Below are 27151 nucleotides of genomic sequence, written 5' to 3'. Positions count from 1 at the left end.
ATCTTCCTTCTTCCACAAACACATTGCTTGCATAGCAAGTCACACTGGCCCAGATCATCAGAGGTACTTAGGCATTGCTCTGCTCAGAACTGCAATGCCTAACCCTGAGGTACACTGCCACCTAATGAAATCCTTGGCCCCAAGTCAGGTACCAGGCTTCGCCTACGATGCATGGGGAGAGTTAGGTGCCTAAGGAAGGGATCCTCAGAAGCCAGGAAGCTAAGCAGTCACCTGCCAAACCTCACCAGGACTGAAATACAGAGGAAGGGGGCAGTGAGAGGTGCTTAGGTGCCTAACTGAGGGGCCAAAGATGGGCACCTCCCTCCACTTGGAATCCTCAGCTATAAATGCTCTCCAGGAATTAGACACCTGAGCCAAATCAGCACATGCCCTATCAGGAGAAACCCAGACCTCTGGATGTGTTTCATGAAAAACCAGAGAGAGAGCTTCCAGGGTAACCAATAGCCTGCAGCTGAGAGCACTCACCTGAGCTACCAGAGGCACTGGTTCAAATCCCTACATGACCTGATTCAGAACAGGGACTTGCATCTGGGTCTCCCACATTCCTGATGAGTGTCCTAACGACTAGGTTATTTGGTATAATGGGATAGCCTGTTTCTCTCTGTGGTTTCATGAGACAGGGCATGGGCTACCTCAACAGCTGACCTAGATGAGGTGCCTTACTTCAGGAGAGGCTCCACAGCTGAGAACCTGAAGTGGAGGGAGGTGCCTATTTCTGGCCAGTCAGTCCAGTGCCTAAACCCCACAGCAATGGGAATTAGGTACTTAAGTACCTTTGAAGATTTGGGCCCTAAGCCCTCCCTCTTTCCTTGGTAACTCCTATTGGCTAGCTTAGGTGGCTCATCGCTCAGATTGCTGGCTTTGGAGAATCATAGAATATCAGGGTTGAAAGGGACCTCAGGAGGTCATCTAGTCCAACCCCCTGCTCAAAGCAGGACCAATCCCCAACTAAATCACCCCAGCCAGGGTGTTGTCAAGCCTGACCTTAAAAACTTCTAAGAAAGGAGATTCCACCACCTCCCTAGGTAACGCATTCCAGTGTTTCACCACCCTCCTAGTGAAAAAGTTTTTCCTAATATCCAATCTAAACCTCCCCCACTGCAACTTGAGACCATTACTCCTCATTCTGTCATCCACTACCACTAAGAACAGTATAGATCCATCCTCTTTGGAACCCCCTTTCAGGTAGTTGAAAACAGCTATTAAATCCCCCCTCATTCTTCTCTTCTGCAGACTAAATAATCCCAGTTCCCTCAGCCTCTCCTCATAAATCATGTGCTCCAGCCCCCTAATCATTTTTGTTGCCCTCCACTGGACTCTTTCCAATTTTTCCACATCCTTCTTGTAGTGTGGGGCCCAAAACTGGACACAGTACTCCACATAAGGCCTCACCAATGTCGAATAGAGGGGAATGATCATGTCCCTCGATCTGCTGGCAATGCCCCTACTTATACATCCCAAAATGCCATTGGTCTTTTTGGCAACAACAGCACACTGTTGACTCATATCCAGCTTCTCATCCACTGTAACCCCTAGGTCCTGTTCTGCAGAACTGCTGCCTAGCCATTCGGTCCCTAGTCTGTAGCAGTGCATGGGATTCTTCCGTCCTAAGTGCAGGACTCTGCACTTGTCCTTATTGAACCTCATGAGATTTCTTTTGGCCCAGTCCTCTAATTTGTCTAACTCTTTCTAACTCTCCCCAGGCATTGTATGAGGAGCCTGCACACCTAACTTGGGGCTGAGAATTCTACTAGGTGGCAGGTGCCCTAGGAGTGACAATGTCTTAATCCTTTTTAAGGGGGGAGGGATAGCTCAGTGGTTTGAGCATTGGCTGGCTAAACCCAGGGTTGTGAGCTCAATCCTTGAGGGGGCCATTTAGGCATCTGGGGCAGAAATTGGGGATTAGTCCTGCTTTGAGCAGGGGGTTGATCTCAATGACCTCCTTAGGTCCCTTCCAACCCTCAGATATTCTATGATTCTTATATGGATCTAGCCCTAATTCGTTTCTCAATGTAATCAGTTTTACAAAAACCAGGCTACATACATAGCCCACATATCTAGGCTAAGTCCTTAACCTATCCACAATATGTATTCTTGTAAATTTCCTTTTTAATATCTATTTTTGCATTTATTCAGCATACATACAAAAATATAAAATCATGAAAAGTTGCCAAGAAGAGGTAATTCTTATCTCTTTCACAATAATGCAGGAAAAATTCTCAGTAAGCTAGGTCCTCTTTCCATACATACATTAGTAAATCTAGATTGCATGTTCACTTAACAACTTGTTTCACATTCTCTGCTTATTTAAGTTCATCTGTCCTCCAAAAGTGCAGTCAAGTAATTTTGAGTCCATTCCTCCTCCACTGAAAAAAAACATAGTGAGAGGCACATATGGCTCCATCAGGAGGCTCTTTAATGACATGAAAATCAAACAGGAACCCTACATAAAGTGGGGAATATTGCTAAGGGAGAGTACAGAGCATAGAAACAAAATCAGAAAGGATAAGGCAGGCCCACCACCAGCAATTCCAGGCCCTGGACCAAGGGCTGCCCCCTACAAGGGTGCGAGACCCAAGGCAGAAGTGATGAATCCATCACTTCTGGGACCAACTGCACTGGCCAACTGCACCGTCCCACAGGGCCCCCAAAGAACAGGGTCCGGAGCAGTCGGCCGATTTGCCATACCCTAGGGAGGGCTCTGCCCAGGGCAGAACAGTCAATCAGTCCAGTGTCTGATAGTGGCAATTCCAGATTCATCAGAGGAAGATGCAAGAAACCCCATAGTGGACATCTGTACTTGGCTTATGCCATGAAATTTATATTTTTACTCTATCTCCTGTTCCCTAGAAAGGCCCGCCTGACATTTGGGCTGTGCTAGCTGGTGTCCAACGAGCTGCCAGCTGTGCTGCTGGGCGCACTCTTCCGGCATGGCCAGAGCTTCCACATGCCCGCCCAGCTGCCTTCGCTGCTGCCGGTACCACCCCGCACACGCCTAGGAGCCCTTCAGTCTACCTGGGCGATTTAAAAGGTCCCGGGGTTTCCAGCTGCAGCCACCGCCACCCCCAAGTCCTTTTAAATCGCCCGGGCCTCTAGGCAATTGCCCCCTTACCCCTCCTTCCCCCATCAGCAAACCTGGGCTAAGGTACAAAATTAGTTACACCTAGCAAGGGACATAAAAGGCAATAAGACAACATTCTTTAAATCTAGAAGCAAGAAAGAGATGAAGAAAAGTGTAGGCCCTCTTCTTAGTGGGCAAAGACAGCTAATAACTGATGACATCAAGAAAGCTGAGGTATTTAATACCTATTTTGTTTCACTAACCTTTTGCTTTAACTAAAAAGGTTAATGGTGACCAGATACTCAACACAATTAATGTTAACAAGAAAGGGGAAGGAAAACAAGCCAAAATAGGGAAAGAACAAGTTAAAGAATATTTAGATAAGTTAGATGTATTCAGATCAGCAGGGCCTGATGAAATTCATCCTAAGGTACTTATGGAACTAGCTGAAGCAATCTCAGAACTGTCAGCAACTGTCTTTGAGAACTCCTGAAGGACAAATGAGGTCCCAGAAGACTGAAGAAGGGCAAACATAGTACTATCGTTAAAAGGGGGCACAGAGAGGACTCAGGAAATTATAAACCAGTCAGCCTAACTTTGATACCTGGAAAGATACTGAAACAAATTATTAAACAATCCATTTATAAGCACCTGGAGGATAATAGGATTATAAGGAACAGCCAACCTGGATGTGTCAAGAACAAAGCACGCTAAACCAACCTAATCTCACTCTTTGACAGGGTCACTGGCCTAGTGGATATGGGGAAACAGCAGACATGATATATCATGATTTTAGTAAAACTTTTGACCACAGCCCCACATGACAGTCTCATAAGCAAACTATGGAAAAGCAGTTTAGATGAAATTACTATAAGGTGCATCCACAACTGGTTAAAAGACCACACTCAAAGACCACACTCAAAGGGCAGGTCTTTGCTACCTGCCGGTTCGGCAGGTAGTGATCGATCTATTGGGGATCGATTTATCACATCTCGTTTATCCCTGAACGTGTTCCCCGTCGACTCTGAAACTCCAGCTCCAGTTGCGTATCTTAGGTCGACGCGCCCCCCCCCCCCCCAGTGTAGACCAGGACAAAGAGTAGTTATCAATGGTTTGCAGTGAAATTGGAAGGGCTTATGTAATAGGGTTCCACGAAGTCAGTCCTGGGTCTGGTACTATGCATTATTGTCATTAACGATTTAGATAAGGGCGTGAAGAGCATGCTTATAAAATTTGCAGATGATACCAACCTGGGAGGGGTTGCAAGCACTTTGAAGGACAGGATTAGAATTCAAAATGACTGACAAATTGGAGAATTGGTCTGAATTCAACAAGATGAAATTCAGTAAAGACAAATGCAAAGTACTTCATTTAGGAAGGAAAAATCAAATGCACAAATACAAAATGGAGAATAATTGGCTAGGTAGTAGTACTGCTGAAAATGATCTAGGAGTTACAGTGGATCATACATTGAATATGAGAAAACAAGGTTTTATTAACAGGAGTGTCATATATCAAGGTTTTATTAACATGAATGTTATATGTAAGATGTAGGAGATAACTGTCCTACTCTATTCAGCACTGGTGAAGTTTCAGATGGAGTTTTGTGTCCAGTTCTGTACACCATAATTTAGGAAATATATGAACAAATTGGAGAGAGTCCAGAGGAGAATAACAATGATAAAAGGATTAGAAAAGCTGACCTATGAGAATAGATTAAAAAATCTGGGCATATTTAGTCTTGAGACAAGATGACTGAGCAGGAACCTAATAATAGTCTTCAAATATGTTAAGTGCTGTAATAAAGAGAATGGTATTCGATTGTTCTCCATGTCCCCTGAAGTTATGACAAGAAGTAATGGGTTTATTTAGATTAGATATCAGAAAAAACTTTCTAACTACTGTATAAGGGTATTTAACCTCTAGAACAGACTTCAAAGGGAGGCTGTGGAATCCCCATCACTGGAAGTTTTTAAAAACAGATTGGACAGGGATGATCTAGGTTTACTTGGTCCTGATTCAGTGCAGGGCACTGAACTTGATGACTTCTCGAGGACCCTTCCAGCCCTACAATTCTATGATTCTTGTATACTCCATTTTATCCCTTGTATTTACAGTGACCAGATCTGAGAACTGTGAGTCAAATACAATAAATATAAACGTAATATAATTTGGCCCAACCTACCCACCCTGTGCTAACTTTGAAGTGTGAAGGGGAAGAAAGGGAGGATATGCATGAGTTCTGCAAACAAAGGGAACAGGTAGGAGCCGCAACATGTGCATGTGGTGCACTGAATCACTTCAGCCCAGTGCACTGAATGGAAGGCAGACAAGTGAAGTGGTGATGGTCTTTCTCGCTCCCACTCTCTCTTTGTCTGGAATCTCCAGCTGAAATTATTCAAAGTCTGACTCGATATCCATGATGGAAGTCTGTGCCTGGTGTCTGATGTGTCTGCATCCGGAATTGGTGACTCGATTTTATCACTTCACATGGAGGTTTTAATGCAGGCAGGGGAATATGGAAGACATGGTGGAGAATAAATTCAAGTTCCTGAAAGATCCCTTCTATGCATGCCTCCTTTTCCTCGCCCATGGGCTCTTTACTAGGAAGCCAGCTGGTAGCCACATGCTCAGGCACAGAATATTTCCTGGGCAGCAGGTGACTATTAGTCATAGAACCATAGAATCTCAGGGTTGGAAGGGCCCTCAGGAGGTCATCTAGTCCCATCCCCTGCTCAAAGCAGGACCAATCCCCCACTAAATCATCCCAGCCAGGGCTTTGTCAGGCCTGAACTAATGAAGTCCTTATGAATGAAAGCTGGGGGAACTGCAAGAGCCATTTGGAATCATTTTATGTTATGCAGAGGCTTATGGGCTGCAGTGCTGATGAGTTAGATAGAACTCAGACAGAAGCAGATCTCTGTCGGGCTTCTTGGCTCTGAGTGGTCACTGAACACCACATGGGGCCAGGAATAAAACCAACTAAGAAAATATCTTGAGTGGAAGAATGGAGCAATTAAAAGCTCCATCAGAACTGAAACTCTCTGGAAATGTGAAATACAACTGGAGAAGGCTTAAACAGCTCTGCATTCTCTATCTGAAAGCAATGGGTGCCAACAAAAAGGGAAGACAGTCAAAAGATCGCCTGATTCTGACAATAGCTAGCTCTGAAGCACTTAATGTGTTTAACAGTTTTCGGTTATCTCAGGCAGAGGAGGCTAACTATTAAACTGTGATACAGAAACTTGAAGAGTGCTGCACTCCACATAAAATGAAACATATAAGAGAGATGTTTTTAGACAGAGTGCAAAAAGAAAGAGCTTAAGTGTTCAAAGGCTGAAGAGCCAATCTTCAAACTTTGGGGGGCTGTCACTGAGAAGAGACCAGATTGTGACTGGGATCTGGGACAAAAAAACTGAGAGAGAGCCTAATGGTAGACACCAAATTAACCCTGGACAAACCAATTAGAATTTGCCAAGCAACAGAAGTTACCCAGTCTGAAGCGTATGCAGCAGGGAAAGTACTATGCCACTGTGTGCATGATAGACAATCCAAAATACTACAAGAAAAGAAACCAGAGAGAGATGTGGTGGCAAACAATACAAGCCAAGACAATGCCCAGCCCATGGAAAACTACGCAAAAACTGCAATGAATTACATCACTCTGAAAGAGCTGGCACATGCTAGCAGTGTGCGCTGCATGGACAAAGAAACTGACAACAGCACCGCTAGCTCAGAGGAATTCTTCTAGGAGAAAGAGACAACTCTGCAGCACAAGATAAACAGAATATTGCCCTGAAACCAAATGGGACATTTATTGATTTTAAGTTGAGCACAATTGCACAAGCCAATGTGGTACAAGAAACAGAGATATTAACACTAACAGAAAAGCCACAGGCAGTAGAACATAAATCAGTAAAACCCAAGGATTACAATGGTAATCTTATCCCCACTAAAGAGTATGTGAACTTAGTGTATGGGTAAATAAAATGGAAAAGATACAATTTGTAATAGTACCCGTAAACCATTATTGGTTTAAAAGCAAAACAAGCCTAGGTGTCATCAAGAGGTTGCACTCATCGGAGTGGTAGGGCACCAAAACAATTGAGGAAGTGTGTGAGGACGTCTTCTAAGGGATAGATGAGCTCTCAAAAGAGTACAGCTAAGAGAGCACAACCACCCCACAATTCACCACAGCCCGAGAAAGTTCCCCTCTCCCTAAGGCAGAGGCTAAAAGAGGAGCTGGATAGGTTTTTTGGGGTCTATACTTAAGCGAAAGGTAATGTCTCTTTTTCCCACTATGACCAACAAATGTGCTCCATCATAGAGCAAGTGGAAGAACCAACAGACTGAATACATTCATTGCTCATTATCTGGGGGAGGGGGGAAGGAGAAGGAATCTTTTGCCTATGTAAAGACCCATAAGAATTAAATAAATATGTAAAAAGGGAGCATTTTCCACTATTTTTGGGGAGATGGCCAATGCCAAATATTTTTCTACACTTCATGAGGCAGATGCCCATAGAAACACGGAGCACACATTTGTGCACATTCAATAACCCTTTGGGAGAGACTATTTCCACAGATTTCAGAGTAGCAGCCGTGTTAGTCTGTATTCGCAAAAAGAAAAGGAAAAGGAGTACTTGTGGCACCTTAGAGACTAACAAATTTATTAGAGCATAAGCTTTCGTGAGCTACAGCTCACTTCATCGGATGCATTTGGTGGAAAAAATAGAGGAGAGATTTATATACACACACACAGAGAACATGAAACAATGGGTTTATCATACACACTGTAAGGAGAGTGATCACTTAAGATAAGCCATCACCCACAGCAGGGGGGGGAAAGGAGGAAAACCTTCCATGGTGACAAGCAGGTAGGCTAATTCCAGCAGTTAACAAGAATATCAGAGGAACAGTGGGGGGTGGGGTGGGGGGGAGAAATACCATGGGGAAATAGTTTTACTTTGTGTAATGACTCATCCATTCCCAGTCTCTATTCAAGCCTAAGTTAATTGTATCCAGTTTGCAAATTAATTCCAATTCAGCAGTCTCTCGTTGGAGTCTGTTTTTGAAGCTTTTTTGTTGAAGTATAGCCACTCTTAGGTCTGTGATCGAGTGACCAGAGAGATTGAAGTGTTCTCCAACTGGTTTTTGAATGTTATAATTCTTGACGTCTGATTTGTGTCCATTCATTCTTTTACGTAGAGACTGTCCAGTTTGGCCAATGTACATGGCAGAGGGGCATTGCTGGCACATGATGGCATATATCACATTGGTAGATGCGCAGGTGAACGAGCCTCTGATAGTGTGGCTGATGTGATTAGGCCCTATGATGGTATCCCCTGAATAGATATGTGGACAGAGTTGGCAACGGGCTTTGTTGCAAGGATAGGTTCCTGGGTTAGTGGTTCTGTTGTGTGGTTGCTGGTGAGTATTTGCTTCAGATTGGGGGGCTGTCTGTAAGCAAGGACTGGTCTATCTCCCAAGATCTGAGAGAGCGATGGCTCGTCCTTCAGGATAGGTTGTAGATCCTTGATGATGCGTTGGAGAGGTTTTAGTTGGGGGCTGAAGGTGATGGCTAGTGGCGTTCTGTTGTTTTCTTTGTTGGGCCTGTCCTGTAGTAGGTGACTTCTGGGTACTCTTCTGGCTCTGTCAATCTGTTTCTTCACTTCAGCAGGTGGGTATTGTAGTTGTAGGAATGCATGATAGAGATCTTGTAGGTGTTTGTCTCTGTCTGAGGGGTTGGAGCAAATGCGGTTATATCGTAGCGCTTGGCTGTAGACAATGGATCGAGTGGTATGATCTGGATGAAAGCTAGAGGCATGTAGGTAGGAATAGCAGTCAGTAGGTTTCCGATATAGGATGGTGTTTATGTGACCATCGCTTATTAGCACCGTAGTGTCCAGGAAGTGGATCTCTTGTGTGGACTGGTCCAGGCTGAGGTTGATGGTGGGATGGAAATTGTTGAAATCATGGTGGAATTCCTCAAGAGCTTCTTTTCCATGGGTCCAGATGATGAAGATGTCATCAATGTAGCGCAAGTAGAGTAGGGGCATTAGGGGACGAGAGCTGAGGAAGCGTTGTTCTAAGTCAGCCATAAAAATGTTGGCATACTGTGGGGCCATGCGGGTACCCATCGCAGTGCCGCTGATTTGAAGGTATACATTGTCACCAAATGTGAAATAGTTATGGGTCAGGACAAAGTCACAAAGTTCTGCCACCAGGTTAGCCGTGACAGTATCGGGGATACTGTTCCTGACGGCTTGTAGTCCATCTTTGTGTGGAATGTTGGTGTAGAGGGCTTCTACATCCATAGTGGCTAGGATGGTGTTTTTAGGAAGATCACCAATGGACTGTAGTTTCCTCAGGAAATCGGTGGTGTCTCGAAGATAGCTGGGAGTGCTGGTAACGAAGGGCCTGAGGAGGGAGTCTACATAGCCAGACAATCCTGCTGTCAGGGTGCCAATGCCTGAGATGATGGGGCGTCCAGGATTTCCAGGTTTATGGATCTTGGGTAGCAGATAGAATACCCCAGGTCGGGGCTCCAGGGGTGTGTCTGTGCGGATTTGTTCTTGTGCTTTTTCAGGGAGTTTCTTGAGCAAATGCTGTAGTTTCTTTTGGTAACTCTCAGTGGGATCAGAGGGTAATGGCTTGTAGAAAGTGTCGTCATCATGAATAGGTCGGAGTATGAACAAGAGGCTACTAGGTAGCTCTCCAACACCACTTTCTACAAGTGTATGATAAACCCATTGTTTCATGTTCTCTGTGTGTGTGTATATAAATCTCTCCTCTATTTTTTCCACCAAATGCATCCGATGAAGTGAGCTGTAGCTCACGAAAGCTTATGCTCTAATAAATTTGTTAGTCTCTAAGGTGCCACAAGTACTCCTTTTCTATTTCCACAGAGTGCTATTTGGGTTTTGCTCAACACCTGAGATGTTTCACTGGAAAATATGACACATTTTTGATGGTCTACAGGGGACTACGGTTTACATAGATGACACTTTGATCTGGGGAAAAACAGTAGAAGAACAGGCCCAGAGGTTCTGTGTAACTCTGGAAAGAGCCAGAGCTGCAGAACTAAAGTAAACAAACGAATATGTAGAATCATAGAATATCAGGGTTGGAAGAGACCTCAGGAGGTCATCTAGTCCAACCCCTGCTCAAAGCAGGACCAAACCCCACTAAATCATCCCAGCTAGGGCTTTGCCAAGCCAGGCCTTAAATGTTATATGTAAATTCCATATAACAAAAATAACATATATTTGGGAGAGAAGCTAACACAGCAAGGTGTACAAGCAGTTCGCAGTAAGGTTGAAGCCAGAACAAATATGCTTGTCCCCATAAGTGGCAAATTATATGGGCCCGTGGTGCCCATGCTCCACCAATATTCAGGAAGATGGGCCTGGCTCCATCAATATTTGGGCTTATATTTTCAGAGCCATCCTGTCCATAGGATGGACTGGGGCAACCATCCTGGGCCCCACGCTTTGAGGGCCCCTGCACTTCAGAGGGACATGGGATCCAGGGCGGCCTGGGGAGTTAGCAGGGGGTCTGGTGCCAGCAGCAGTGAGCAACCCGGCCCCAGCCTGCCCTGCCCCACCTCTTCCTGCCCCTTCCCCGCCCCCACTCCACTCCTTCCCCCAAGCCCTTGCCCCACCTCTTTATGGCTTCCACCCTCTCCCCCGAGTGATGCCAGGAGCTGGTGGGGCAGAGTGGGGCAGGCTGGGCCCGGGTGGCTTGCTGCTGCCAGCGCCAGACCCCCCGCTAACCCCGCAGGCTGCCCTGGACCCCACATCTCCCTGAAGTGGGAACCCTATGGATGGGACGGCTCCACTTGGACCCGTTCCTGGCACCACCAAAAATTATACAAACCTGGCGCCCATGCCTATCCCAACAGACAAGGAAAGGCTCCAAAGATTCCTTGGAATGATGAACTATGTAGGGAAATCTGTGCCTATTCCGTCCAAATCAGCAATATGAGAGCACTATTCTGCAAAGATGCCCAGTGACATGGGATGAAAATCTTAATAAGGTGTTTGAGAAACGGAAGGAGTTTATTAAAGAGGCCCCAGTCATGGGTTACTATGATAGTAAGTGTAAAACTAAGTTGTCCATGGACAATTCTAAGGAGGGCATTGGTGCAGTGCTCTTACAACAGCTGGTCAAACTTGGAGACCAGTGGCTTATGAGTCATAAGCACTAACATAAACTGAGTATCAATATGCTCAAATAGAGAAGGAAACTTTGGCCTTAGGCCATGGTTGTAAAAGGTTTCATTTCTTTACAGGATGCCAGTATTAGCTGAAACTGACCATAAAACACTTATCACCATTACCAAAATGGGCCTGGAAGACACTCCCCCAAGAACACAGGGACTATTTTATCAGTTATAAATGTATGATTTGTAAACTGAATGCAAACTTGGGAGAGATTTGGTAGGTGCAGACACTCTCTAGAGCACTTGACAAAAATACAACGGAGCAAAGTCCAAACCTAGATTTTGTACTTGTCAATCTGATAAAAAAAAATCTGTCCAGTCTCAGACAAAATGTGGACTGTGACGGCCAGAGCTACTGTTCAAGAGGATACCCTACAGAAAATAATTAAAGCTATTTGCACTGAGTGGCCAGGACAACATATTCCCAGCCCATGTTATTATCAACTGAAAAGGAAGCCCAGAGACCTAGATGGGATTTTGTTTAAAATCACCATGATAGAGATTCCTAAGAAACATATGTTAAAAAAAATACACGAAGGTCATTTAGGGATTGAAAAATCTAAAAGATGGACCAGAGACATTTTATACTGGCCTCAAATGACCAGTGACATTGAGGAAGCTGTTAAGGCTTGTTGTATATGCCAAACATACACAGGACACGTCAAGCAAAAGGGCCCATGGTGGTGGTACAGGAATAATTGCCCCCCTTGAACAAAACAGGCATAGATTTGTTTACATTGCCTGGAAAAATCTATGTAATTTTCCCAGATTATTATTCTCACTTCCATGAGATAGCCTTACTAGAAAATACTACAGCTAAGCCGATTATTGTTCATATCAAATCTTTTTCTGCTAGAAGTGCTATACCTGACATAGTAATTTCTGTCAAGGGGCTAGTTTGATGGGTATGAGTTTAAGCAGTTTGCAAAGGTTTAGATATGTAACCACCAGTCCTCATTATCCCCAACTCAATGGGCTGATGGAAAACAGTGTCAAAAGAATAAAGCTCCAACTGAAAAAAGCTTCGGAGTCAGACTTTGATCTGTATTTAGCACTGTTAAATTACAGAAGGACACCACTGAAGCATGATTGTCACCTGCTGATGTTTTGGCCAACAGAAAACTGAGACAGGTAAGGCAAAATAAACATTCAATATGGTTTTGGGTCCTGGGAATTGCCACCATTTCATGAACATGACTCTGTGCATATCTATGATGGAAAACAGTGGTCACAAACAGCAGTGGTATCAGAAGATGTAGCCCTGAAGACCTATAAGGGTGTCATTCCAGGTGGACTCATACAGAGGAGGAACAGGTGACACTTTCTCCAGATCTCAGAAGGGAAGGAGATAAAGGGCACTGAGTCACCCGTCTTGCTCGAGTGGGTCTCAGAGAGGAAACAACCACAGTAAGTTGAAATGCCTGTGTTATAATCCTGGGGTTCATGAAACAACAAACCAGTGAATGAGAAAAGAATAAAACTTCTATGAAAAACAAATTAGAGAGTTTTTGTGGTGAACTGGTATACACAGCTACTCTGTGTTCTCTATCCCTGGTTCCAGGACATGTCTCCATATTCGTATATTCATATTACTTTCCCTTATGAGGGAGCCCCTATAAATTATAATCTTACACAAACATATCTCTACATCGTCCCTCCTAAAAAAACAATTAGCTCTTGTTATCTTTTTACGTATATATATATATATATATATATATATATATATATATATATATATATATATATATATATATATGTAAAAAGATAACTATCTAATAACACATACATTAAATTCTCAGCCCATCTAGTAAATTTCCATAAACACAACATGTCAACTACCTAGAGAGGAGAGCTTACCAGCTCACTTTCCACTTACTTTCCTCAAGTACCCTTTCTTCAGGCAGGTTAGAAAGTCTCCACAAGTCTTTCAGGACATTTAATCTCTCTCTCTGATCTTAGTATCAGCCTTTCATTAACATCTGAGTTGTTCTCTTGTTGCTTGACAGTTTCTCCTTTGTCCATTGATGATTAAACAATCAAGTCAGTTGGTAAATGCCGGAATCCACATCGACTGTCAGTGTTTTGGAACATTCTGTGATTATTCTTAAATCCCTGATTATGCTGAAATGTGTTCCCTTGGTCCATCTGGACTATGTAAGACTTTGGATGCAGCTGTCCTTTAATGGTAACCCATTTGGTTCCAAGCATTAGCGGTGTGATTCCTCAGGCACACTCTATCACCTAGATTAAATATGATCACAGGCCCTTTTTTTCAAAATAATATTTCTGCTTCCCTTCTGATTTTCTTTCATCTTCCATATAGTTTAATTGTCATGAGATTTCAGCACGTTATCAGTGATTGGTAAATTAGATCTGATCCTTCTTCCCTTTAATAGCTGAGCTAGAGAAGAGCCATTCCCCAGAGGTGTACTTTGGTAAATCAATAAAGTTTTATGAAAATAATTCCCACTGTTGAAAGTCTTTTTCATAAGGTTCTTTACTGTCTACATCGACCTTTCCACAAGTCCATATGACTGGGGGTAATTTGGACTTGATATTTTGTGAGAGATTTTGTGAGAAAATCTCAATCTAGGGCAATCTGCCTAAAATCTGCACTGGAAAATTGCAGCCAATTATCCCTAAAGACTTCATCTGGAATTCCATGTCTGGAAAAGATTCCCTTCATGCCTGCTATCACTGACTTACTATTAGAACTGTGCAGTGCAAATTTCTGGATATAGAGCAAAATAATCTGTGACTATTAAATTTGTGACTATTTTGATTGCCAGGTAAATAAGTCAGTGACTACCTTCTCATAAGGCCTTTGTGCAACTGGGCAAGGTCTCAGCGGCTCTGCCTGTTGGCATGGCTTGTATTTCAAGCATGAGACTAGTTTTCTACCACATTAGTAATGTCATGAATGATCCACAGTCAATACATCTCGTGCACGTTGTTTGCACTTCTCAATTCATGGATGACCGTCATGGATCGTCTGTAGCATTTCTTTCCGAAGGCTCAATGGTATTTACAACCTTTCTACCATTGAAAATCACCCCATCTATCACAGTAAATTCATGTCTGCAGTTCCAATAGTCTCTTATACTTGGACAAAAAGAAAAGGAGTACTTGTGGCACCTTAGAGACTAACAAATTTATTAGAGCATAAGCTTTCGTGAGCTACAGCTCACTTCACGAAAGCTTATGCTCTAATAAATTTGTTAGTCTCTAAGGTGCCACAAGTACTCCTTTTCTTTTTGCGAATACAGACTAACACGGCTGCTACTCTGAAACTTATACTTGGACAGTAACTGCTCACTTCACTTCTTCAGGCTACTCTTTAATCATCCCCAACTCTTTAAGGATCCCCACAATTCATCTTTTTGTGTTTCCCCTCTTATTTGTTGCAGTTTCCTGTTAGCTAAAGGAATTGACTTTACAATCAGATTTATACAGCTTGCATCTCTATCAGTAAGGTCTTTTCTGGTTTTGTAGTAAGAGTCACCATTCTGGAAAAAGCATCTGCAGTGAACATGAATTTATCTGGCATATAGGTCGCAACCAAATCATATTTTTATAGTCTTATCATCTTTCTTTGAATCCTTAAGGCACAGTCATTTAGCAGTTTTCCAGATAATGCTATCAGGGGCCATTAGTCTGTTTCAACATCCACTGCCTGGCCATAAATATATTGACTGAATCTCTTACAGGCAAACAATATCCTTAAAAGCTCCTTCTCAATCTGTGCATATCTGGTTTCTGCATCAGTCAGTGATTTGGATGTGTACGCCTCTGGTTTCCAACAATTCTCATGTTTCTGTAAAATCACTGCATCTAACCCAGACTGTGAAGCATCTGCTGAAATTTTAATAGGACTGCCTGGTGCATAAAACTTCAGCACTGGTTCTTGTATCAGTTTTTGTTTCAAACCTTCCCATGATTCCTCCTGTTCTACACACCAGTACCATTCATTTTTATTTTCTAGGAGTTTTCTCAAATCCGCTGCTTTTATAGATAAAGTATGTATTTTCCAAGATAATTAACCATTCCCAGAAACCCCTGGACATCTTTCTTTGACTGGGGATGAGGCATCATTTCAATGGCCAAAATTTTCCTCTTATCAGGTTTACATCTTTGTTGGAAATAATATCTCCAATAAAAGTCAGTTCTGGAACCCATAAAACACACTTCTCCCTATTTAGTTTCAAGTTTGCAGCTCTAGTTTCATCCAAAACTTCCTGAAGTCTATAGCCATGTTCCTCTTTAGGTAAGCCTCAGATGATGATATCATCCACTGAGGTGTCAACATTGTTAATATGTTCACAGATCATATGTATGGTTTTGTGGTCCACTTCTGGTGCTGAAGCTATGCCAAATGGTAGCCATAAGATTCTGTATTTTCCAAATGGGAAATTAAAGGTACATAGTTTTGAACTTTCTTCAATTAACTGTAGCTGTCAAAATCCTGAGGAGGCATCCAATATATGATAACTGTGTACATTCACAAATTGAGCCATAATCTCTTCTCTTGTTGGCAGTTTGAAATGTTCTCTTTTTATAGTCTTGTTGAAGTTTCTGGGATCTGAGCATCTGAGTAGCTGGCCATTATTTTTCTCCACAATGACTACAGAGCTCACCTATTCCATTGGCTCCTTAATTGTTTGTATTACTTGCATTACTTCCAAATTTGCAAGATCAGCCTTGAGTTTATCATGAAGTGCAAATGGCACCTTTCTACACCAATGGATAATTTGAGGCACCTGCTTGTTTATCTGGATGGTATGTTCATCCTGCAAGCTACCCAACCCTTGAAACAAATCACAATGTTCCTGAAGGAGTGCCTCCCTGCCAGGTTCAGTATGATCTTGTAGTGAGCGCACCCAATTTACCAGATTAAGTTTTAATCTGGTGGCCAGGCCTAAAATTGGTATCACCTCCTTTGGCGCTAGAACGAATGGGAGTCTGTACATGGCGTGTGTATAGTTGATGATAACAGTACACCTCCCCTGCACTGGTATATTTGTTCCAGAATAATCAGTTACTTTTATTTTTGTTGGTCCTAGTATTAGTGTTATTTTCAGTGCCTCATAATCTTGTTCAAACAGACTATTAATCTGAGCTCCTGTGCCTGACTGGAATAATTGTTTCTTTCACTTTCACAGGGCAGTATCCAGTCCCTCTCATCAGGATTGCTTGGTCCCAGCATTTTTTTTTTTTTTTTAATACTCAACCAGGTTGTCTTCAACCAAATGCACTTAACTTTTTTGCATGTGGGATCTGTAACATTTTGCAAAAATGATTATTTTCCCCACTTTTATGACAGTGTTTCTCAGAAGCAAAACACTGTTTGGGGTCATGCTGTGATCCACACCTTCCACATAACTATCTTTATCCAGTCTTCCCCCTAGCAGTGACTTTCATAGCGAGTAGATTTGACTTTTCCTGGCCATACTCTTGTACTTAGTATGTGGATAACCACTTCTGGTGAATTTAGCTCTTTGGCTTCTGCTTTGACAGTTTCTGCTGCCCTGCATATCTGGAGAGCTTTTTCTAAAGTTAAATCTCCTTCAGAGAGCAGTCTCTCTCTTAACATATTGCTTTTAATGCCACAAAAGATTCTATCTCTGACTAGAGATTGTGTCAACTCACCAAAGTCCCAAATGTTTTACTCAGTGTACTTAATTCTGTGACATGTTGCTCTATGGTGTCATCAATTTTTTGCATGCATGTAAAAAAATTGTGTCTTATTCCTTTTTGGAATGCAATGTTCCTTAAAATTAGTCAGTATTTTAATTAACTTCTTGCTTTCACCTTCTTCAAACTTAAAGTTGTTTTAAATATCCAGTGCTATCTCCCCAACAACAAGATTGATGTTTTCTCATTATCATTTTTCTCCTACCCCCCGTGGCTGCTAAATACAATTCAAATCTCTGTTGGAATTTCTTCCAGTTCTCTGCAACATTGTCTGACAATTGCAAACTGGATGGAGGTTCCCACACATTCATTTTTTGCTTTCTTCTCTTCTTAAGCTAGTCAAGCTAATAATGTATTCATAAAATACACACAAAAATCTTTGTTTTTCTCTGCTGCTACATATGCTCTCCTTTCCATTGCTTTCGGTTTCAAAATCAGGAGTTAGCCTCAAAATGACTGCAGTCTCTTTCACATTTGGCACATCTGACACCAAGTAGTAATCTTGGGGTTCATTGAACAACAATCCAGTGAAAAAGAAAAGAATAAAACTTTTATGAAAAACAAACTAGAGAGCTTCTGTGGTGAACTGCTTTATGCAGCTACCCTGTGTTCTCTACCCCTGCTTCCAGATCATGTCTCCAAATCCCGATATACATAATACTGTCCCTTATGAGGGAGGATCTCTAAATTATAATCTTGCACAAACATCTCTACAGCCGGAGCCCCCGGGCATGGAACAATCAGAACAAGTGAACTTGCTGCTTTCTGACATCAGTAATGCCAGTGTTCCAGGGGAGCTCCACAGGTCCAACCAACAATGCAGAGCACTGCTAAGACTAATTGAACACTGCTTGTAAATTTTCTTAGTAGATTGGTTATAAGTGTTTGAAATTCTGCATTAGATTAATGTTGACTGTTCATCGATTATTGTTATGTTTGGCTGGAGAAGGACGATGTGGGGAACTGTACTTTTAAGTTGAAATTGGTTGTGATGTAATGCATTGGCTGATGTTGTGCAATGCTAATCAGTTAGACTCAGACACTGAATGAAGCAGACCTCTGTGAGACTCCCTGCCTCTGAGTATTTACTGAGCACCACAAAAGCTTCTCCTCTTCCCCTGCAGGAAGGCAGGAAAATCTGTCACTTTTGCTCCTGCTGTGCTGAACCGGTATTCTGAACAGACACTGCTAAGTGGCAATGGATCACTACCAGCTGATACAGCGCTGGCTAAATAATCTTTTCAGCTGCCATTACAGAAAAAGGTTGGAGTTTGTGGACACCAGCAAATATATCTTCAAGGGACTCAAAGGCTGGGGCTCCGAATGCCAAAAAATAATCTAAAGATCCAGGATGAAGGTAATGGTCAACAACTTCACTCCTGTGGTACAACTTGACCTTACTACAATAATAAACACAGGGTTGTGAGTTCAATCCTTGAGGGTGCCATTTAGGGATCCAGGGCAAAAATTGGGGATTGGTCCTGCTTTGAGCAGGGAGTTGGACTAGATGACCTCCTGAGGTCCCTTCCAACCCTGATATTCTATGAATAAGTTCTATGAATAAGGGTAAACCTCATCTGTGCTGTAGACAGAGCTTTCTCAGGGGCCAGTCTGAGATTACAGAATGAACTCCCCCAGGAACAAAGAGCATCACAAATTTCACCACTTTCTTCTCCAAGTGCAAGGTGCATTTCTTTGACTTTACCTTCTCTAACTTAAATATAGCAATGTATTGATCTATCTATACAATTCAACCAAACAAAACATTCCATGGGGCACACTTCTCCCCCTGCGATAACAAATGATAGTGACAGATGTCAGTCACATTGCTTAATCCAGTACTGGAATGTGCTCAGATACTATGGTGATGAATGCAGAGAAGAATAGAACAAAATAGAAGAGAATAATTATAAGCGATTCTATGCAATTACAGACTGCAGAACAGCCTAGAGGCAACCTTTGGGAAGCTGCCATGAATTAGATCAACTTCTGGCTCCCCTAATTTATGCTTTGAACCACATTAACCCAGAGCAACCTAGAACCTCCAGGATGCAAATGTGGCGTGAAACCATCTTTGCCCCTTTTTCCATCTGGACTGAGCCTTCTGCACTGCACTTCCAAGAGATGCATCACAGAATTTCATCCTCTCTCTTTCCCATTTTATGGCTTGCAAATTCTGTTGTTTCCCCCCAAAGAAGTGCATGTTTTCCTCCTCCGTGAAGGAACTCCCCCCTTTAAAAGGCTACCATTAACTTGAAATTAATCAATTTGTACAAAGGGTTAAAAGCAATTTCAGATACTATGCTTGTTTCTGTGTGTCCCTGACGATTTTTGTGATTTTACAATAGTATTTTCCTGTTTTTATATCTCCTCTCCCTTTTGCTGTGTGAAAGACCCACCGAAGCAGAAGGAGAAACTGATTAAACAGAGGAGATAATAAAACTGACTATGCACCCGCCTTCAAAGGTAGAAAGGAAATAAACAGAAAAATATAGAAGTGAGCCTTTTTTCACTCATATGTTTCATTTATATCCATCTTAGGCATTACTTGTAAAGCAGGGAGTACAATATTTTCACAAAAAAGTGTGATTTTTAGATTGCCAGTGTCCCTGACCTTGCTGTCTTCAGATGACATTACTACAATCCACATCAGACAGGGCGTAATCCAGGCTTGCTCCTTCTATACCAGGCATCGAGAGAGTCTTTTTTGTAAAGTGGATAGCAATTCTAGCATAGATCTATAGTCCCAATGGGTATACAGTCGAGGATGAAAGAGAACCAGGGATATATTCCTTGCGTTCATATGTATTCCCTTTGGAAAGGCACCCTGCTTCAGAGTTTGATTCGTTTAGACTTTTGCCTGGAGGTGAAACAGGCATTCAACATGTGTGCCTTTCAGAGTATATAATACATTCCTGCATACTATATATACATTCCTGCATCTCAAACATGCCATTTCTCCTACGTGTATTACAGAAGCTTTGCCAGTAACAGGTGTTAACACAATCACTTAATTGACTTGCTCTTACTGTCTAATGTACAATATTTATAATTTTTTCTATTTTTTTCAGCAAATGCAGAACTGGTGAAAGGTGCCAGATTCATACCCCTAGGGAATGAAGTCCTCCATTTACCTACTGTGCAGGTTCAGCTCAGGCAACAGGAAATGTTTCTCCAACACCCACCATCTGCCAATGTGCCTGAGTCCAGTCTTGGAGGGAACAGTGCTAGGGGTCAGACAGGAGTTCAGCCTCTATGGCCTTCTCAGTCACTGTTCCTTGCTAAGACTGCAAATAAAACATCAATTAGTGGGTATTGTGACAGGTGATTTTTTTTAATGTGGATACTTGTGCACTAGCAAATAAAAAAAGACTCCAACTTATTTCACACAGGTCAATGAACAATCAAAAGGCATCAACTTTCAGGTATTGCTGGCGTAAGCTGGATTTGAAATGGTGGGCAAGAAATAAATGTCTGAGACTTGTTGCCACTTCCCTGATCCACCCAGCCTCCTATTCCTTCTTTTAAAATCACTTGTGCTCAGCCTTCCTTACCTATTCAGAAAAAAAGAAAAACAAAAAAAGATGGCTCAGAAGGAGGTTGGTCAGCAGGGTTATAGAAATTTCAGGACAGTTTAAATTGTTTCCTTTCTGTCTTCTTGAGTGAGGGGAGAGGAACACAGAGCAATGAGAGAGAGAGATTGAGGCAGACAGAAAAAGAGACTGAAGAGCAGAGAGCAGCTGTATATAAATTATACAAAGTATACAATTTTATGCAATTGTTATTCAAAATACAACTCGAACTTTCCAGTTGGCCAAAGTAAGCAACTGTGTCTGGTGGGTCTGACAGTGACGGGAACCATGCTGAGAGGATAATGCCATCGATGGGAAGAGGAGTATGAGAGCATTCAGTATAGCTATCTGCACTGCTAAGGAGTTAATCATCAGATTTTTGATCAGTTTCCTATTTTACAGCTTAGCAGTGGGAGCAAATGATCCTCTTTTCTTGTAAATAAAGAAATGCAGAAAATGTATTATGTGTCAGCAGAATTGCCTCTTCAAAACTTTAGACAAGGAATTAACAATTCTTTAAAGCCGTAGTATTTATGAGCTCCTAGAAGAGCAGTCTGCTTGAGAAGTAGCATTTCTATAAGACATGTAGGGTCCTTCATTTTCTGTTTTTATTTTATTTTATTTTTCCCAGGAATTTATCAGTGTTTATTACCACAACAACAAACACAGGTGAAAATTGATGGAAAAACTATTAATAATTTTTCTTGATAAATATTGGGGTTTATTTTGGCAAACAGAAGGTCGGGGGGAGTATTCAGTAGATTAATGTTTTTATTAATGGAATTCAATGTGGTTTGCTGCAGAACTAAAACAGAACTCAAAACACAATGCCATCTCTCAGTTTAAGAAAACAATATCTCTAATCCCCAAATAAAACTTTTCATTTGAACAGTTAGTTTACTGTTGTAGACTTAGAACTATTAGCCTATAAATATTTACATTTAATAATTTGGCCACACCATTTGTAGTGCATGCACTCAACTTCATCCTTTTCTCCTGTTTTTGTTTTTTTAAAACTTTCAAATACTTCCTTGTGTTCTGAAACATATCCTGATATAGATTTTCATTTTCTTCCCATTTTAGTGTGTCAAATCTTTAAACTATTATCTGCTAGCAGCTTGAAGCGTGTATGTGATGGACGTGAGATTTGTCAGTAACTTTAAAGCATGTGTGCGTGCCTGTTTGTTTATTGTGTGTATCTTCTAGACCAGTGGTTCTCAAAGCCAGTCCGCCACTTGTTCAGGGAAAGCCCCTGGCAGGCCAGACCAGTTTGTTTACCTGCCGCGTCCGCAGGTTTGGCCCATTCGCAGCTCCCACTGGCCATGGTTCGCCGCTCCAGGCCAATGGGGGCTGCAGGAAGGGCGGCCAGCACATCCCTCGGCCCGTGCCACTTCCCGCAGCCCCCATTGGCCTGGAGCAGCGAACCGCGGCCAGTGGGAGCTGCGATCAGCCAAACCTACAGACATGGCAGGTAAACAAACCGGTCCGGCAGGCCAAGGGCTTTCCCTGAACAAGCAGCGGACTGGCTTTGAGAACCACTGTTCTAGACTAATACATACTTCAACAGGCAGCTTTGCATATACACACAGACTAATGTAGTATCGTAATACATATATCTCATGCGATGTATTGTACTTTCCTAATAAAAAAATCTTATTTTTTATATATTTGAACAATACAAAAGTAGGGTGAAAATCAGAAAAAAATGAACAATACTTTTCGTAAAACTCAGGATTTTTTTGGTAAAAACTGGTTTAAACTGAAAACAGAGAGGCTTAAAAACACGCTATCTGAGCTCTGCTAGCAGGTTAGTATAGTCCAGTGGTTTCCAAACTTGTTCTGCTGCTTGTGCAGGGAAAGCCCCTGGCGGGCCGCGCCAGTTTGTTTACCTGCCACGTCGGCAGGTTCGGCCGATTGCAGCTTCCAGTGGCCGCGGTTCGCTGCTCCAGGCCAATGGGAGCTGCTAGAAGCGGAGCAGGCCGAGGGACGTACTAGAAAAGGGGACTGTGACCCAATGCCTACATCATACTCTTGGCTCTGCCACTGACTTGCTACGTAACTTTGGACTGGTCACTTCACTTGCCTGTGCTTGGTTTCCCAATCTGCAATATGGTCAGGGTCCATTTCAGAAATTCGTTGGAATTGTGTCCCACCAATGTCACAAAACAGAGGTCAAATGGAATATTAGTTCGATCCTGGCTAAATATGAGAAGGCAAAACTACTCCATAAAGTAGTACTAAAAAAATAGTACTACTCCCAGAGTCGGACCCAAACATGTAGCTGTTGTGAGCCAATTTCAACATGGCATCAATTCAACAAAACAATCAAGAACGTGCTTAACTTTAGTGGGATTTGACTTCAGTGAAACTTAAGCAGATACTTAAAGCTAAGCATATGCTTCAGTACTATGCTGAATCAGAGCCTAAATTATCCTAACTGCCCTAACTGCTGTACTGTAGCTTGCCCCTTTTATTAAAAACGCTTTTTGTTGGGTTGTTTATTGTAATTTTTTTATTTAATTCTATCTTGTTTATTAATAAACCACTTTGGATCTTATTATATGTCCTTTTTCTTCCCCTTTCCTTTCTATATTACTTTATTTTTATATACTGTATCTTGATATATCTCTTTGTCCTTTTTTCTGTGTCCATTTTCCCTTTTTCTTATTTTTCTAAACTGAGTAGTAATTGTTCCCTCTACTCCCTCAATCTCTCTCCCTCTCTCTTCTTTCCTCTGACCCTCTTCCCAGTCTCTCCCCTCCTCTGCTCCTGGACATTGTGTCTAATCTCTCTCCTACTACTACTCCCAAGAAATAATGATATATGGTGGGAAAGGGTCTTGGAAGAGTCTTTTGGACAGGGAAGATGAGTTCTCTAGGGAGGGAGTCTGTGAAAGAGGTTACTAGAGGTGGTGGGAAGGAGGTAAGAAGTCTGGGTGAGCCAGTGAATGGGGAAAGCCTATTGGGCTCACACCAATGGCAGAGGTGTAGAGAAAAGTTAGACAGGCGGAACTACAGTTGTGTGGGGGGAACAGAAGTGGGCAGTGAAGAAGAAGAAGTGGCTACAGTGGGATGTAGATCTATCCTGCTGATCATGCTCATAGAGTATGTCTACACTGCAGGGTCTCAGAGTTGAGGCTCCAGCTTGAGCCTGAACATCTACACTGCAATTTTTAGCCCCACAGCTCAATCCCCGCAAGCCTGAGTCTTGGTGCCATGGGTTTTTTATTACAGTGTAGACATATCCATAGACTTTAAGGCCAGAGGGGACCATCATGATCATGTATTCTGAGCTTGTGCACACCACAGGCCGCAGAACCTCAAGCACAGTATTGGGGTCTGTTGGAAGAAAACGGCAGCGTTGTTTTTGCTGACTCCCCTCTGCTGCTTTTCACTGTAGGACAGGTCCTGTGCCAGCATATTCCATGAGGGCAGGAGAGCATGATGCAGCACTGAAGACACAATCATATGCTGTCTAATGAATCCTGAATGGAACTAATAATCCTTGTCTTCCTGGGCAAAGCACTGCAAGACTGTTGGATCAAAGGTGATGTAGAAGGGCAAAGTTATTATCAATTATTCACTAAAGAAAACTTCCTGCAAGGCTGCATGTTTGCTGAGGATACCAAAGGGAAGATACCTCAGGCATATGACTCTCAGCCAGTACAACCAGAGGCATTTCAAAAAGGACCAGTTGTCCTAACACCCAGCATAACTTCCACAGCAGTCCCCTTGCTTCCACTGCAACACTATTAATTGCTCTTGGGTGAAATACATTTTCCCTGGCTAATTTTCCCTATCTACAAGATGGGAAAGTAAGTTAAAGGTTTTCTCAACAATCACACTTTGATGCTGATTACCTCTTCCCACAATTCCCACAGTTACCCGTTATCCACTTTGTAGCCTATGTAGGACCATAGGAATTGCCATACTTATTCAGACCAGCAGCCTATTTAGCCTAGGATTCTGTCTCTGACAGCGGCCAATATAGATGCTTCAAAGGAAAATGAAAAACCACCACAGAAGAGTCAAAATCCATTGTTGGTTATGTAATAACCTGATATATGGATTGTGTCAGCTTTTTCTACAGGCCCAAAGTCCAGAATTTGGTCAAGAAGTCAGAGACCTAGCAAATAGTGATTAGCTAAGAGAAGCAGAATAAACCAAAGATAACCTTGCTTTTGCTAAAATAAGCCTGGTCAGCAAAACGCCAGATGTTGGGGGCAATAATTGTGTCTTATTCAAAGTTGCAAACGGAACAAAGAAGCCATGTTTCAGTTGTGTTCGTTTCTTCTTCAGGGAGATGTTCTTCCCACACACCAACCTTGAGTTTATGAAAAGTTCAAGCACGTCAGTATAAGATATGGCCTCCTCCTACCTCCCTTTCCCAGGCACCAGTGCCTGCCTTAAAAACACAAATGAGCAATTTGAAAGACAATCTTTACTGCCATATACTTTTCAATGTTTTTTTGCTTTTATCCCTATATATGTACCTGTTGGACAATCAGAGGAGTTACTTCATTCCTATGGACCCCAAATTGTATTCAACATATATATATATATATATATAATTATAATAATAATATTATTATAATATAATATATTATACTAATACATTTTATTGAAGTACTAATTAAGTGTTACTTGTTAACCTGAAATCATGGGCGGAGACATTATGCAACCTTTGACCATTGGCTACTGTGCTTATCTTGTCTTGCTGCTAGACCTATCCAGGAGTCTGGGACTGCCTACCCCATCATTTCCCTCCGCCCACGGAAAATCCATATAATCCACTGTAATCAATTGTTCTGCAGTGTCTCTGAGCCTAATAAGCAAGGTGACACTCTGCCAGTGCTGTGCATAATAAACTCTTGTGCTTGACTTCTACACGGAGTAGATTTATGTTCCTAAAGGACAGTTATGCAATAACTTCCACAGGGGAAATTCCTTCCTTACCCTATTAGTCAGTAGTTGTCTTATACCCTGAAACAAGAGGATTTATGAAAATCAGACTTATAATGTCATCGTTGCAACCTTAATGATATTCAAGCTACGGTCTTTCTCCATAATTAGGAGCATCAATGATGTCCCTGCAGCATTTAAAAGGTCTGCATGGACTCCTGCAAATGTTGCTTTTCATTTTATGAAAGCTTATCCTTGAAGGGCCCCAGTTCTTCACTTCCTACAAGCTCCCACTCTTCTCTTCACATGAAAATAAGCCTGGAATCCTTTTGTCTGCACTCATGCTCAACTGGCCAAGTCTGCATTCAGTGTATTCGGTGTTTTTCAATAGAATAGGCTCAGGGATAGAGCTATCAGTGTATCAGCTCTAGTCGTAGATAGGAATTGTATCCTCCTCACTCCTGGCTTGATTTCAGCTGGCAAAGTCCATACTGGACCTGAATCAACCATCTTGAGCAATATTTAACTCTGCAATTAATATCATTTGGTCTACTTCCAGAGTGGGGTACTACTTATTGCAAGTAAGGGTGGCCAAATCAGGCCTAGAGGCAAGAGAAGGTAAGAGAGAGGACTAAGCGCTATTCAGCTCATGCAATCATTTGTTTAAAGTATTCTTAGCAGGAGTTTTTATGTACTGAATTCTTTTCATCATATACATGTTATATGTATAAAACTGTAAGTGCTAATTTACTTTCACCACATGTGAAAACATATATGCATAACGCTGTATGTATCAGTAAGACTTCAGCGTGTAACAACTTATTCACAAAAACATTAATGTGCTAAATCATGCCTGATCCTCCATCCCATCTGGCAGAGGCCTTCTCATCCAAAAGAAAGCATGCGATCCCAAATCTCCACTCAGTTCACTTCACTAAGCCTCCTATCCTTTGATATTTTAAATAGAGTCTTTTTCTATTTCTTAGGTTGTTGTCATGTATGAATTTTTTCCAGCTCTGGCTTTAATAAATAAGGGGCAGATTATGGAAGGAGCTCTGGAAAATCTCCTCTGATACATTTCTGTAACCAACACAAAAAGTGCTCAAGGATTTGGGAAGAGAATAGAATGTGGGTTTACATCATGGAAATGGTTGAGGAATCCCCTAATTAATACATGAGCCAGCAAAATAATGGCAACTCATGATCAATGTCTCTTGAATGGCAAATCTGGTCACTAGAATTCCATTTGCCCCTTTGCCCTCACTGAGTGGAATGATCTATTAAATCTTCGGATTCTAGGGACCATTCAGGGGCAGTGTAAAAGCCTCTGGGCGGGAAGGGAAGTCGAGGTAAATGAATATTGAAAACATTACAGGCAGTGAAACATATGTGAATGTTTTCACAGCTTTACCCCTTCCTGCTGGCTCACTTAGCTGCTCTGGAGTCAGATGGGATTGTGGATAGAGAATTGGAGGATGGCACTGTGTCTGATGGATTGGCCGTGAGGGCCCAGGAATTACATGGCCATAGGAAGCTTAATAGGCCTGAAATAGTCAGGGACAGCAGATGTATGAGAGCAGAAAGCATATAGCACAATGACTAATATAATCTTCATTAAAATCTGTATAATACACTGTACTCCCAGCTACAACCACGTGTACTTTCTCAGTGCATGCAATAC

The 27151-nt window shown here is 42.2% G+C and overlaps 1 protein-coding gene across 3 annotated transcripts in view; it reads right to left on the bottom strand.

The window, feature by feature from the left end:
* The window catches only part of CASR (calcium sensing receptor), a 169236-nt gene that overhangs the window by 119201 nt on the left and 22884 nt on the right, over positions 1–27151 (bottom strand). For 2 of the 3 annotated variants that reach the window (XM_038411835.2, XM_043513115.1), the window contains exon 1: positions 20132–20711. The exons of the other annotated variant lie outside the window; for it this stretch is intronic. The gene's annotated coding sequence lies outside the window, so the exon portion shown is untranslated. Of the gene's footprint in view, positions 1–20131; positions 20712–27151 lie in introns of those variants that run through there. 3 annotated transcript variants of the gene reach the window in all.

The sequence above is a fragment of the Dermochelys coriacea genome, chromosome 1, assembly GCF_009764565.3.
Source record: "Dermochelys coriacea isolate rDerCor1 chromosome 1, rDerCor1.pri.v4, whole genome shotgun sequence".
In the NCBI taxonomy this organism is placed as follows: domain Eukaryota; kingdom Metazoa; phylum Chordata; order Testudines; family Dermochelyidae; genus Dermochelys; species Dermochelys coriacea.
Note: the sequence above shows the minus strand (reverse complement) of the source record. Positions and strands in the feature narration are given on the sequence as shown.